At 45.3% G+C, this 14,581-nt stretch overlaps 1 long non-coding RNA gene across 1 annotated transcript; it reads left to right on the top strand.

Moving 5' to 3' along the window:
* The first annotated feature begins 9,273 nt into the window (after nt 1-9,273).
* Nucleotides 9,274-13,641, top strand: LOC142254213 (uncharacterized). Its single transcript, XR_012727210.1, has 3 exons — nt 9,274-9,489; nt 11,101-11,170; nt 11,271-13,641. It is a non-coding gene; the product is annotated as an uncharacterized LOC142254213 (long non-coding RNA).
* The last annotated feature ends 940 nt before the right edge of the window (nt 13,642-14,581 follow it).

The following is a 14,581-nucleotide window of genomic DNA, read 5'->3' as shown; positions in this document are numbered from 1 at the left end:
GTACCGCCGGGCCACCGCCCGTCCACGGTCCTTACGGTAAACTCCGATAGGCCACTCCTGCAGACGGTCACCACCGTCTGCCAACCTTGCTGATCCGTCCGGGCCACACACCCGGACCAACTTCAGGCTGCTTAACTGCCACTTTCCTCCTTCCACTTTCACTTCCCTAACTCAACTGTTTCTTTTCCCGCCTCCAGGACTGTGAACTCCTCGGTGGGCGGGGCCAACCGCCTGGCCCACCCCCTGGTGTGATCATCAGCCCCTGGAGGAAGGCAACAAGGGTTTTGTGTCTGACTTTGGTGTGCCTGACCGGGAGTGTGGGGTGTGTTGGTGTTGTTCTCTGTGGCCCCTGGCTTGTCCAGGGCGCCACATTTACAGAGGGGCTGTCTGTGGGAACATTACAGAGGGGCTGGCTGTGGGGACATTACAAAAGGGGCTGTCTGTGGGGACATAACAAAAGGGGCTGGCTGTTGGGACATTACAAGAGGGGTTGTCTGTGGGGACATTAGAAGAGGGGCTGTCTGTGGGGACATTACAGACAAGATCCAAGTTAGCGGGGATAGGTCGAGAGAGAGTACCCCAATATGCAGTATCAGCAAGACCATGAGAAGTTCAGGCCATGTCTATCAATGCAGTGAAAGGAATAAACTGTTAAAGTTTGGTTTGCCAAGAGAACTCCAGTGTCACGTGTTTCACTACTTCATCTATGATGGGGACAGGCAGCGGGTGATAGACATCAGCCTGAAGGAACCAATAAGTGTCGCACACACCACCGAGCTATACACACACTGACTCTCTGTGGTGAAGGAGCAGAGAGCCTGTACGGCCCAGCGTCCATGCCTTCCTTCTTTATAACATGCCCCTATCAGTATTTTATTATTCTTTCTCTCTCCTTTTATCTCCACCCACAGGGACTCTACTTTTTCATGAGTCTCACATATATCATGAATGTAGGATGGGTTTTAGGGATGATTTTACATATAAACAAACCCCCTAGCCCACCCTGTATATTAACACCCCTGTCATAGCTCTCATCCAGCGATGTCTCTTATCACCCCCATATCGTCATTTTTTTACAACAATATTAATTCTAATTCCTGTAACGAGACCATATTATATGGGAGACTGTGGGGATAACATACTACATAGGATATGTGTGGGACATTATACTGGGAGCTGTGGGGATAGAATACTAGAAAGGATATGTGGGGGATATTATACTGGGGGCTGTGGGGATAGCATACTACATAGGATATGTGGGGATATTATACTGGAAGCTGTGAGGATATAATACTAGAAAGGATATGTGAGGGATATTATACTGGGGGCTGTCGGGATAGCATACTACATAGGATATGTGGGGGACATTATACTGGGGGCTGTCGGGATAGCATACTACATAGGATATGTGGAGGACATTATACTGGTGGTTGTGGGGATAACATACTACATAGGATATGTGTGGGACATTATACTGGGAGCTGTGGAGATAGAATACTAGAAAGGATATGTGAGGGATATTATACTGGGGGCTGTCGTGATAGCATTCTACATAGGATACGTGGAGGACATTATATTGGAGGCTGTGGGGATAGAGTACTACATAGGATATGTAGGGAACATTATACTGGGCCCTGTGTGGATAGCAGACTACATAGGATATGTAGGGGACATTATACTGGAGGCTGTTGGGATAGAATACTACATAGGATATGTGGGGGATATTATACTGGGGGCTGTGGGGATAGAGTACTACATAGGATATGTAGGGAACATTATACTGGGGGCTGTGTGGATAGCATACTACATAGGATATGTGGGGGACATTATACTGGGGGGCTGTGGGGATAGAATACTACATAGGATATGTAGGAGACATTATACTGGGCCCTGTGTGGATAGCATACTACATAGGATATGTAGGGGACATTATACTGGGGGGCTGTGGGGATAGAATACTACATAGGATATGTAGGGGACATTATACTGGGGGGCTGTGGGGATAGAATACTACATAGGATTTGTAGGGGACATTATACTGGGGGCTGTGGGGATAGCATACTACATAGGATATGTGGGGGACATTATACTGGGGACTGTGGGGATAGCATACTACATAGGATATGTAGGGGACATTATACTGGGGGCTGTCGGGATAGCATACTACATAGGATTGTTGAGGAGGACCTTTTTTATCAAATACTTAATTAACCTCTTGACAAGGGATTGTGGGAAATATGTCGATTTGCCTTACAGTTTTCAGGTTTCAGATCATACACATGACACAGATATAAAGATGGCCGCCATTTCCTGTTATCCACACCTTGCTTGGAATGCAAGGAATGTCCAGATGAAAGAAGACCACCATATAAGGGAAGACCCCAAGACCCCTGATCAAGCTAGAAGACATCACAGACCAAACCATCAGCATGGATCCACTAAATGACGTCCCTCCCATCATCATGGTTTCATCCACTGGAGTCAGACCTGCCCATCAACAGCAACACGGATCTCCCCATTCGCTAGCCCATGAACTGTCCCACTAAATGGGCATATCTGAACTTGTGTACGCCCCTAGCCTATATCAGAGGACACATGAGTCTCCTCTGTCTGTTTGGTGCCATCTTTACTGTGACCAAGAAGAGACTTCATATCCGACTGTGTCTGGTGTGGATTCTTTTATGCATGCACTTGGCCCATATCAATTCGGCCAGGCAGTAGGCAACTAGTGATCTCTGGTTAAGAGTTCACCCTAACATTATTGGCGGTGTGCAAAATGCAATCCAGCACCACCCCAAAAAGTTACTCAAAAACATTTGGCCAAACCACTCTATCCTTTCCAAAGAATTCAAATTGATCATATTCAAATGCCAAAAGTAGGGAAGTATGAGTATGTACTGGTAGTGACTGACATGTTCTCAGGATGGCCCGAAGCCTATCCGGTAACCAATATGACTGCCAGGGTGACTGTTAAGAGACTGATAACTGAGTTAGTATGCAGATATGGGGTCCCAGAGGTAATTGAGAGCGACCAAGGACCTGCATTCACGGCAGTATTGACGAAGGAGCTATGGACGTTTGTAGGAGCGGATTTGGGTCTACATACCCCATATCACCCTCAGAGCAGTGGAAAAGTAGAAAGACTTAATGGTACCCTGAAAAACAAAATCCTGAAAGCTAGTCAGGAAGTCAAACTTCCCTGGACAGACATTTTGCCTATTGCCTTATATTCAGTCAGAAACACTCCAAAGGGTTCCACTAAACTCACACCATACGAGATTCTTTTTGGGGGGCCTCCAAGGCTGGGTCAATACTTCCCACAACAGCTAGCTTTAGGAAGTGATACTCTTGTGAATTATGTTGTTGCCCTTGCTAAAGAATTGTCAATAACACATGCACGAGTTTTATCATCCATTCCAGATCCAGATTCCAGTGAAGGTGTCCATAGTTTCCAACCTGGTGACTACGTGCTGGTAAAGAAGTTCACCAGAAAGACATCCCTGGAACCGAGATTTGAAGGTCCCTACCAAGTGCTCCTGACTACTCCCACTTCTGTCAAACTTGAAGGAAGACCATCGTGGATACACGCCTCCCACTGCAAGAAGTTCACGCCTCCATCAGAGCCTTCTGCATAATGCCGCATATCTTTTACCTTATGTGTTACACAGTTCTACACTCCTTTGTAGGAGCACAACAGGCCGCGATCACCCAAGCAGGGGGGGTGATTACGTTCTGGTATAACACCACTACACATGTTGCTTCTTTTAAATTCGATTATTGTGATGTAGTACAGTGTGACACTCAATGGGCTTCCTCACCTTCCTCAATGAGTCAACCAGCACAATTAAGATCAGGACAACAATATATATGTGTTACAGGTGATGGTTGGGGACAAACATGTGGTTCATGGAGGGCAGTCGGGTGGAACACTGGTGAAGATTGGGTGTATAGACTGAAGACAGCCCTAAATAAACTAGACTCCCATGGCAAACCTCTACTCAACAGGATGACACTCTCCCGTACAAAAGTCATCAAGCCCTGTGATACCATTGGCCAATGTAATCCACTAGTCCTTAATCTGGAGAACCCTCAACCTGGCGATCATGGCACCTATCTACTGGGCACATATGTATATGGTGGGTGTGCTAGTTGTGCCCATCTAGGGGTGTTCAGATTAGCGGACATAAGAGAAATGTCGACAAAAGATAGAAATACACATTCAAACTCCCTAATGTTCCGTATTCAAAAACTTAATAAAATGATGGCCATTGCAAACCCCACATTTGAAGATATCCTTGCCGTTAAAACAGGGTACACTGAGACCAACTTATGGTTGAAGTGGATGAAATATACCGCCAATCAATATAATAAGTCTTATTGCTTTGTCTGTGCAGGGGCGAGACCCCACCTAGGATCTGTCCCTCTAGATCTTCCCCCAGATGTGGAAAAATGTTTCCTGAGTCTGTTCACTAACAAATCCCTTAGTGAATTAAATTGTGAAAACTGGAAAAAGAAGTACCCCATAGTCACAGACACACCCAACCCAGGTCAAGGCATCACCATATATCCAGGAAAATACATCTGTTATACTAGCACTGAGGGGAACACATTTGTGGGTAATTTCACAGAGGGATATTGCAGCAGATATAGTAATGCCACCCGAGAGGACCTGGTCAACCAGACCCAGTCCATTTCTGATGTGTTCTGGATATGTGGGGACATGAAGATCAGAACTCATTTAGAAGGTGAATGGATGGGGGAATGCACACTAGCCAAAGCCATAATGCCCTTCTACATAGCAGCAGAAGGAGAGGAAGCCCTAACGTCAGAAGAGCTACACAGAACAAAAAGAGAGACAAATCCCGAACCCAAAGGCAGTTTTGACCCCCATGTTTATATTGATGCTATAGGAGTCCCAATGGGGGTACCAGAAGAATTTAAAGCCAGGGATCAAGTCAAAGCAGGTTTTGAGTCATTCATACTACCTCTAGTGACCATAAATAAAAACGTAGACTGGATCAATTACATCTATTATAACCAACAAAGATTTGTCAATTACACTAGAGAATCTCTTCAAGGTTTGGCAGATCAGCTAGGCCCCACATCAATAATGGCCTTTCAAAACAGGATGGCCCTTGACATGATACTGGCAGAGAAAGGAGGTGTTTGTAAAATGGTGAAGTCCGCGTGTTGTACCTACATTACAGATAATACAGGTCCCACTGGGAAGGTTACGGTAGCCATAAAAAAGCTAGCTTCTCTACAAAAAGAATTAAAAAGGAATTCAGGTGTAGAGGATCCCTGGGACCAATACTTCTCATGGATGAAGGGATGGCAGAGATGGCTAGCTCAGATAGGCATAGTGATCCTTGTTGTCTTAATTGTTGTAGCTATTGTTGTTTGTTGTGTTTTTCCCTGTATAAGGAAGATGATCGAGAAAGGAGTAGAATCGTCAGCCCCCACTTTCCTAGCTCAGGAGGTCAGCTATTCTGTAGATATAGAGCAGCTAGGCCCCCTTCAGTCTTTCACAGTCCCCAGCTAGGCAGTCAGAGCAGGGCGAGTACATCAGGCTCCAATCGAAGTCTGTACCAATGGGGGCAAAGGCTTAGCATTGCTCGTATAGCGGGCAGCAAAAAGAAAAGAGTTGCAGCCAGGTATTGGAGACTGATGGGTTAGGAGTAGGGTCAGAAGGTTAATAAAGTATTTAGGGGGGACTGTTGAGGAGGACCTTTTTATCAAATACTTAATTAACCTCTTGACAAGGGATTGTGGGAAAAATGTCGATTTGCCTTACAGTTTTCAGGTTTCAGATCATACACATGACACAGATGTAAAGATGGCCGCCATTTCCTGTTATCCACACCTTGCTTGGAATGCAAGGAATGTCCAGATGAAAGAAGACCACCATATAAGGGAAGACCCCTGATCAAGCTAGAAGACATCACAGACCAAACCATCAGCATGAATCCACTAAATGACGTCCCTCCCATCATCATGGTTTCATCCACTGGAGTCAGACCTGCCCATCAACAGCAACACGGATCTCCCCATTCGCTAGCCCATGAACTGTCCCACTAAATGGGCATATCTGAACTTGTGTACGCCTCTAGCCTATATCAGAGGACGCATGAGTCTCCTCTGTCTGTTTGGTGCCATCTTTACTGTGACCAAGAAGAGACTTCATATCCGATTGTGTCTGGTGTGGATTCTTTTATGCATGCACTTGGCCCATATCAATTCGGCCAGGCAGTAGGCAACTAGTGATCTCTGGTTAAGAGTTCACCCTAACAGGATATGTGGGGGATATTATACTGAGGGCTGTCAGGATAGCATACTACATAGGATACGTGGAGGACATTATATTGGAGGCAGTGGGGATAGAGTACTACATAGGATATGTAGGGAACATTATACTGGGCCCTGTGTGGATAGCATACTACATAGGATATGTAGGGGACATTATACTGGAGGCTGTCGGGATAGAATACTACATAGGATATGTGGGGGATATTATACTGGGGGGCTGTGGGGATAGAGTACTACATAGGATATGTAGGGAACATTATACTGGGGGCTGTGTGGATAGCATACTACATAGGATATGTAGGGGACATTATACTGGGGGGCTGTGGGGATAGAATACTACATAGGATATGTAGGGGACATTATACTGGGGGCTGTCGGGATAGCATACTACATAGGATATGTGGGGGATATTATACTGAGGGCTGTCGGGATAGCATTCTACATAGGATATGTGGAGGACATTATACTGGAGGCTGTGGGGATAGCATACTACATAGGATATGTGGGGGATATTATGCTGAGGGCTGTCGGGATAGCATTCTACATAGGATATGTGGAGGACATTATATTGGAGGCTGTGGGGATAGAATACTACATAGGATATGTAGGGGACATTATACTGGGCCCTGTGTGGATAGCATACTACATAGGATATGTAGGGGACATTATACTGGGGGGCTGTGGGGATAGAATACTACATAGGATATGTAGGGGACATTATACTGGGGGCTGTGGGGATAGCATACTACATAGGATATGTAGGGGACATTATACTGGGGCTAAGGGGATAGCATACTACATAGGATATGTAGGGGACATTATACTGGGAGCTGTGGGGAAAGCATACTACATAGGATATGTGGGGGATATTATACTGGGGGCTGTGGGGATAGCATACTACATAGGACATGTAGGGGACATTATACTGGGAGCTGTGGGGATAGCATACTACATAGGACATGTAGGGGACATTATACTGGGGGCTGTGGGGATAGCATACTACATAGGATATGTAGGGGACATTATACTGGGAGCTGTGGGGAAAGCATACTACATAGGATATGTGGGGGATATTATACTGGGGGCTGTGGGGATAGCATACTACACAGGACATGTAGGGGACATTATACTGGGAGCTGTGGGGATAGCATACTACATAGGATATGTAGGGGACATTATACTGGGAGCTGTGGGGAAAGCATACTACATAGGATATGTGGGGGATATTATACTGGGGGCTGTGGGGATAGCATACTACATAGGACATGTAGGGGACATTATACTGGGAGCTGTGGGGATAGCATACTACATAGGACATGTAGGGGACATTATACTGGGGGCTGTGGGGATAGAATACTACATAGGATATGTGGAGGACATTATACTGGGGAGCTGTGTGGATAACATACTACATAGGATATGTAGGGGACATTATACTGGGAGCTGTGGGGAAAGCATACTACATAGGATATGTAGGGGACATTATACTGGGGGGCTGTGGGGATAGAATACTACATAGGATATGTAGGGGACATTATACTGGGAGCTGTGGGGAAAGCATACTACATAGGATAATATACTGGGTGCTGTGGAAACTTCATACTGTAACGGGGACTGCGGTGACAATACTGTATAGGGGGCTGTAGGGGACCATACTTTATTAACGACTGTTATTGACCTTAAATTTTGGGATATGCTGACCATACTATATAAAGATCTATGGGGGACATTATACTCTATATGCGGCTGTGGTGACCATATTGTATATGGGGCTGTGGTGGACATCATATTATATACTAAGTGGCTGTAGTGGATATTATACTGCGTGGTGCTGTCGTGGGCATTATACTGTATATAGGGAATGGTGGAGGACATCATTGTATATATGGGGGGCTGTGGTGGTTACCATACTATATATTTGGAGACTGTGGTGGATATCGTACTACATGGGGGTGGCTGTGGTGGACATCATAGTGTATATTAGGGGGCTGTTGTGGATATACTATATGGGCGGCTGTGGTAGCCATCATACTGTGTAGGGGGACAATGTGAGGAGGGGGGTACAGTTTGGAGAGGACAACATAGTAGGCAGTTTTGTTGTGAACTGTATTAGTCACATGATGGACTTTAAAAAAAATAATACTTATCCCTTAATGTGTAATGGGGTCTGTTTAGTGTCCATTAGGGGGTTCCCCAAATTCTGAAAACCAAATGTGAAACCAAAAGGTCCCCGGTTCTAGTTAGGTTGTATTAGTTTCCATAACTGTCCTGGGGTGTGACATATAAGATCCAGGGCGGCAGGGATGGATACTGCTGATGGGCCCTGGTGTTGTGTAAATGTCCCACAAAGAATGAATGACTCTAGATCTAACTTTGAGAACCACTCCCTATTGAGCCTCACATCTAAAGTTACACCACTTTTATTATTTTTGCTGGTATTTTTATTATAAAGGTCACAATACTAGTGTAAGTGGTTGTCAGAGCTTGTACCTGCCCCATTGGAGGCCATTGGAGAGGGGGTTTGTTAGGGGTCCTCCTGATACCTTAGTCTCTGACCCTTTCCTTTACACGTGGGGGCTGAGGGTTCATAGTGGGGGGAGGCCATCGGAGTCATCTGGTTTTTGGTTCTTTGTGCACTATTTTTCTTTTATATTAGATGATATTTCATGGTTTCTTTATAAGGGGGTATATTTCTTTATTTTGAAGATATTTAACTAGATTTCTTTACTTGTCTTTTATTCCCTATTTACTGCTATCAAATGAAAAGACCACGTGGCATCAAAAGCTCTGATGACATCACTGCCTTCTATGACATCACGAGGATCCAGATGTTCTATGCTATGACATCACAATGACCTAGTTCCATAAGAACGTCGCACGCAGTCAGATCTGCACATTCACAGGGACACAGAGGACGAAGATGGAGGCGATTCGTGGTGAGGTTAGAGTCACAATGTGAGTGTGTAAGAAGCATCAACCTGCACATGGATTATGTCCTGTGCATATTACAGGCTACCTGTGGGGGAGCTCATCTACAGCAGAAACCTGATCACCAGATGTGTACACACTCACATGACCTCGGTCACTGGCATATCGTATCGGATGATAGGCATTGGATGCCATATGCTAGTGTGACTCTAGCCTAAAAGGCTCCCAAAAGGCTCCTAAAAGGTGCCCTAAAAGGTATGTACCACAGCGACACACCCACCATCCTCACATACTGTACAGCTCTGGCAAAAAAGTTGATAATCATTAAGAAACAACAATACTAATGTTTTACCTCAGGAAAAGTTCAGAAATCAATATTTTGTGGAATAACCATGATTTATAATCACAGCTTTCATGCGTCTTGGCTGCTTTCCACCAGTCTTTCACGCTGCTCTTGGGTGACCGTATACCACTCCTGGTGTAAAAATTTAAGAAATCCTTCTTTGTTTGATGGCTTGTGACTATCCATCTTCGTCTTGATTACATTCCAGAGGTTTTCAATGGGGTTCAGGTCTGGATATTGGGCTGGCCATGACAGGGTTTTGATGTGGTGGTCCTTCATCCACACATTGATTGACCTAGCTGTGTGTCATGGCGCATTGTCCTGCTGGAAAAAACAATCCTCAGAGTTGGGGAACATTGCCTGAGCAGAAGGAAGCAGCTGTTTGTCCAGGATAACCTTGTATGCGGCTTTATTAATACGTCCTTCGCAAAGTTTAATCTGCCCAATTTCTAGAGTAAGGTAATCTTCCCTGATGAGTCTAATTTTCAGCTTTGTCCACCACCTGGTCATCTAATGGTTAGACGGAGAACTGGAGAGGTGTACAAGCCACAGTGTCTTGCACCCACTGTGAAATTTGGTGGAGGATCGGTGATGATCTGGAAATTTTTAAGCAAGGCTAGGGTTAGGATTATGTCCTGTATGTTACATGTGAGGGGCAGTACAATGTCTTTGTAGTGTATATCTGTATATACATGTGTCCTGTATGTTACATGTCAGGGGAAGTACAATGTCTTTGTAGTGTGTATTTCTCCCATTTGTACCATCGTTCCTCCTCCAATTCTCCCAGTTGTACCATCATTACTCCTCCAATTCTTCCAGTTGTACGATTGTTCCTCCTCCATCTCTCTCAGTTGTACAATTGTTCCTCCTCCATCTCTCCCAGTTGTACCATCGTTCCTCCTCCAATTCTCCCAGTTGTACCATCGTTACTCCTCCAATTCTTCCAGTTGTACGATTGTTCCTCCTCCATCTCTCCCGGTTGTACCATCGTTCCTCCTCCATCTCTCCCGGTTGTACCATCGTTCCTCCTCCATCTCTCCCGGTTGTACCATCGTTCCTCCTCCATCTCTCCCGGTTGTACCATCGTTCCTCCTCCATCTCTCCCGGTTGTACCATCGTTCCTCCTCCATCTCTCCCGGTTGTACCATCGTTCCTCCTCCATCTCTCCCGGTTGTACCATCGTTCCTCCTCCATCTCTCCCGGTTGTACCATCGTTCCTCCTCCATCTCTCCCGGTTGTACCATCGTTCCTCCTCCATCTCTCCCGGTTGTACCATCGTTCCTCCTCCATCTCTCCCGGTTGTACCATCGTTCCTCCTCCATCTCTCCCGGTTGTACCATCGTTCCTCCTCCATCTCTCCCGGTTGTACCATCGTTCCTCCTCCATCTCTCCCGGTTGTACCATCGTTCCTCCTCCATCTCTCCCGGTTGTACCATCGTTCCTCCTCCATCTCTCTCCTCCCATCACTTCTTTCTTCCCTGAATCTGTGATCTTGTTTTGATATAAGTAATCTTTTCTTACAGAAGCGTCGATTTGGTTCTGGACCTTTCCATTTGTATAACACTCACAAAGCAATGAGGACGACACCAGCAGGTATGTATGGAGGGGCCTGTATTCTTAGGGCACGTTCAGGGGTTTTGGTGCTAATAACATTATTTTTTCATGTCTCCTAATAAAAATTCTCTGTTTTCAGTTCCAGTTAGTGAGTGGGACCACGAATTGGGCGGACAAGTCAATGAAAATACCGCTCTTGTGACAGTCTCCATCTGAAGCCTCAAAACGATCACAAGACGGATCACACACTACATTGTGTCTTTTCTGTTAAGTGATCATCCGTTTTTCAGGACGATCACTTATTTCTGGCATTTTTTTCGGCGTCTGAACGTTTTTTTTGTTCATTTCCTGAAGCGCTTTGTTGACGCTTTTTCCGTTTTTGAGTAACGTTTTTAATAATTTTTTTTGACAACTTTTTAAGGGGATTTTTTGGCCCAAAACACAAAACGAGTGAAAAAGGCGTCATCGGGGCGTATTTTTTATCCTATTGCTTATTATATATATGGAGTTTTTGTAGCGGGGCCCGATTCATCAGGACCAGCGTTGTTTCCGCTTGTTCTGATGAGGGGCTGTTACGTCACCACCGGAGTCCGCTCCAGCGACTTCTGCTGCGATCGCCACGCCGTGTTCCTGCCGTGGATGGTGATGGGAGAGGAGTCCCTGTTCTGCTATAGTGATCTCCAGGGCCCTGTGTAATTCCAAATCCCTGTATAGGGGATAAAGGGTTTCAGGGTTCTGGGGGTCCTGCTTCCACTTTCCAGATCCAGTCCCCTGTCCATCATCCACGTTCCAGATCCAGTCCCCTGTCCATCATCCACATTCCAGGTCCAATCCCCTGTCCATCATCCACTTTCCAGATCCAGTCCCCTGTCCATCATCCACATTCCAGGTCCAGTCCCCTGTCCATCATCCACTTTCCAGATCTAGTCCCCTGTCCATCATCCACTTTCCAGATCCAGTCCCCTGTCCATCATCCACGTTCCAGATCTAGTCCCCTGTCCATCATCCACTTTCCAGATCCAGTCCCCTGTCCATCATCCACTTTCCAGATTACGAGTACTGAGTGGCTCTAGTCTGTCCATTACATCCCACCTGAGTCTGTTGATCCAGGCAGGCGCCAGTGTGCAAGCAAAGATGTCGTGAGCGAACGCTCGCTTGTTCACGATAATCTTTCAGTGTAAATTTTATCCCTTTTTTTCCGTTTTTTTTGCTTTTTATCAGCATTTTTGTACTTCTTTTTAATCCGATGGATAAAACGGGAAGACGCTAAGAAAAAGCAAAAAAATACGACGGTTTTAGGGGCGGGAAAAAAAAAGACACAGTGTGAACATACCTTACACATTACAGAACACAGACGGACGTCACACGACGAGGACGCTCAGACACGGACAGAGCTGGTTCGCTACAGACATTAGCAGTTTATTGTGTATTATGTATATTGTGAGGCTTATCCTAATTAGTAGTTAAGTGTATATTTGTATATTATGTATATTGTAGTAGTTAATTGTATTTTTGTATATTATGTACATTGTGAGCCTTAACCTCTCAATGACCAGACACAGTTTTTCTGTTTATCATCCATCTGCGATATTTTTGACCCTTTTTCTCGTAGAGATGTTTTTTTTTCCATATTTATTTGTTCTGTTTTTGTCCTAAAGTCATTAAGAGGTGAGGACGATATTCCTGGAGTGTAAATTGTATTGCATGTGCGGCATCAGGCAGGCAGTATGGGCGGCACGGTGGCTCAGTGGTGATTTACACTGGTGCTTTGCGGACAACATCTGCAAGGAGTTTGTATGTTCTCCCCGTGTTTGCGTGGGTTTCCTCCGGGGTCTCCGGTTTCCTCCCACACTCCAAAGACATACAACAAAAGGGGGCGATCAGTATTGGAGAAAGATCGCGGTCTTCTATGTAATCTGGGGCAGTTCCGCTCTTTTAGGCTGCGTTCACACCTCGCAGGTTTGATGCGGATTTTACACACAACTTATTTTTCCGCCCCAGGAAAGTGGGTGAGTTTATCTTCCTCTCACCCCCATTCCAGTCTGTGTGGGGCACAATCCATATGGAAATCAGCTTTTTTTTATGCTGTTTTTATTTTTTTATTTACAGCATGCCGATTTCTGTAGCGGATTTTACATATTCATTTCACTGTGGATCCTTAAATCTTGCAGGTAATCTGCCGGCCGGGCATGAAATATGGAGGACTTTTTTTTCTCCACGCATAAACACTGCAGATTTAATTTTATCAATCCAGTTGTAAAATCCGCACCAAATACGCAAAGTGTGAACAAAGCCTAAAAAGTCCAGATCTGCAATTCAGATATACCCTATAGACAAGGGGAGAGGTCAGCCATACTTCTCTAATGGTTGAGCCTGGAATTCCCAAATACTTATACTTCTCTAATACTGAACAACCCTTTTTGATCAATTTTAATACAATTAAACTTTGTATTATTATTATTGATTATGAGAATTTTTGGTTCACTGCCTAATGCTAATAAATAAATTTAAAACAAGAATCGGTCTCAGTGTTTTTCTTCTCGGCGATTATTATATCACACAGTGACCAGGATACATCAATGATCCATCGTATTCCTGACCAGTCCCCGTCCATCATCCACGTTCCAGATCCAGTCCCCTGTCCATCATCCACGTTCCAGATCCAGTCCCCTGTCCATCATCCACTTTCCAGATCCAGTCCCCTGTCCATCATCCACGTTCCAGATCCAGTCCCCTGTCCATCATCCACGTTCCAGATCCAGTCCCCTGTCCATCATCCATGTTCCAGATCCAGTCCCCTGTCCATCATCCACGTTACAGATCCAGTCCCCTGTCCATCATCCACGTTCCAGATCCAGTCCCCTGTCCATCATCCACTTTCCAGATCCAGTCCCTGTCCATCAACCACGTTCCAGATCCAGTCCCCTGTCCATCATCCACGTTCCAGATCCAGTCCCTGTCCATCATCCACATTCCAGATCCAGTCGCCTGTCCATCATCCACTTTCCAGATCCAGTCCCCTGTCCATCATCCACTTTCCAGATCCAGTCCCCTGTCCATCATCCACTTTCCAGATTACGAGTACTGAGCACCCGAGCATGGTAGTGCCCGCTCATCACTAGTTACGAGCACTGAGCACCCGAGCATGGTAGTGCCCGCTCATCACTAGTTACGAGTACTGAGCACCCGAGCATGGTAGTGCCCACCTCTAACAGCAGCAGGAAAATCAGAGATCTGACTGTAAACACGTACCGGTGTGGATCACTTCTGAAGCCGGCGTTCATAGGAGATGATCATTACAGCAGTCCAGAGCAGCGCTGATACATTGTTCTGTACGGCAGAAGTTATCGGAATATCGCAGCTTCAAGTCACCTAAAGAGATTAGTAAAAACAGGAAAAAGTGAAAAAAAAAGGTTTAAAAAATCTGAAGGAAAAAAAAGAAATAAAACT

Source organism: Anomaloglossus baeobatrachus, chromosome 10 (genome assembly GCF_048569485.1).
Source record: "Anomaloglossus baeobatrachus isolate aAnoBae1 chromosome 10, aAnoBae1.hap1, whole genome shotgun sequence".
NCBI lineage: Eukaryota > Metazoa > Chordata > Amphibia > Anura > Aromobatidae > Anomaloglossus > Anomaloglossus baeobatrachus.
This window is presented reverse-complemented; position numbering and strand designations above follow the sequence as displayed.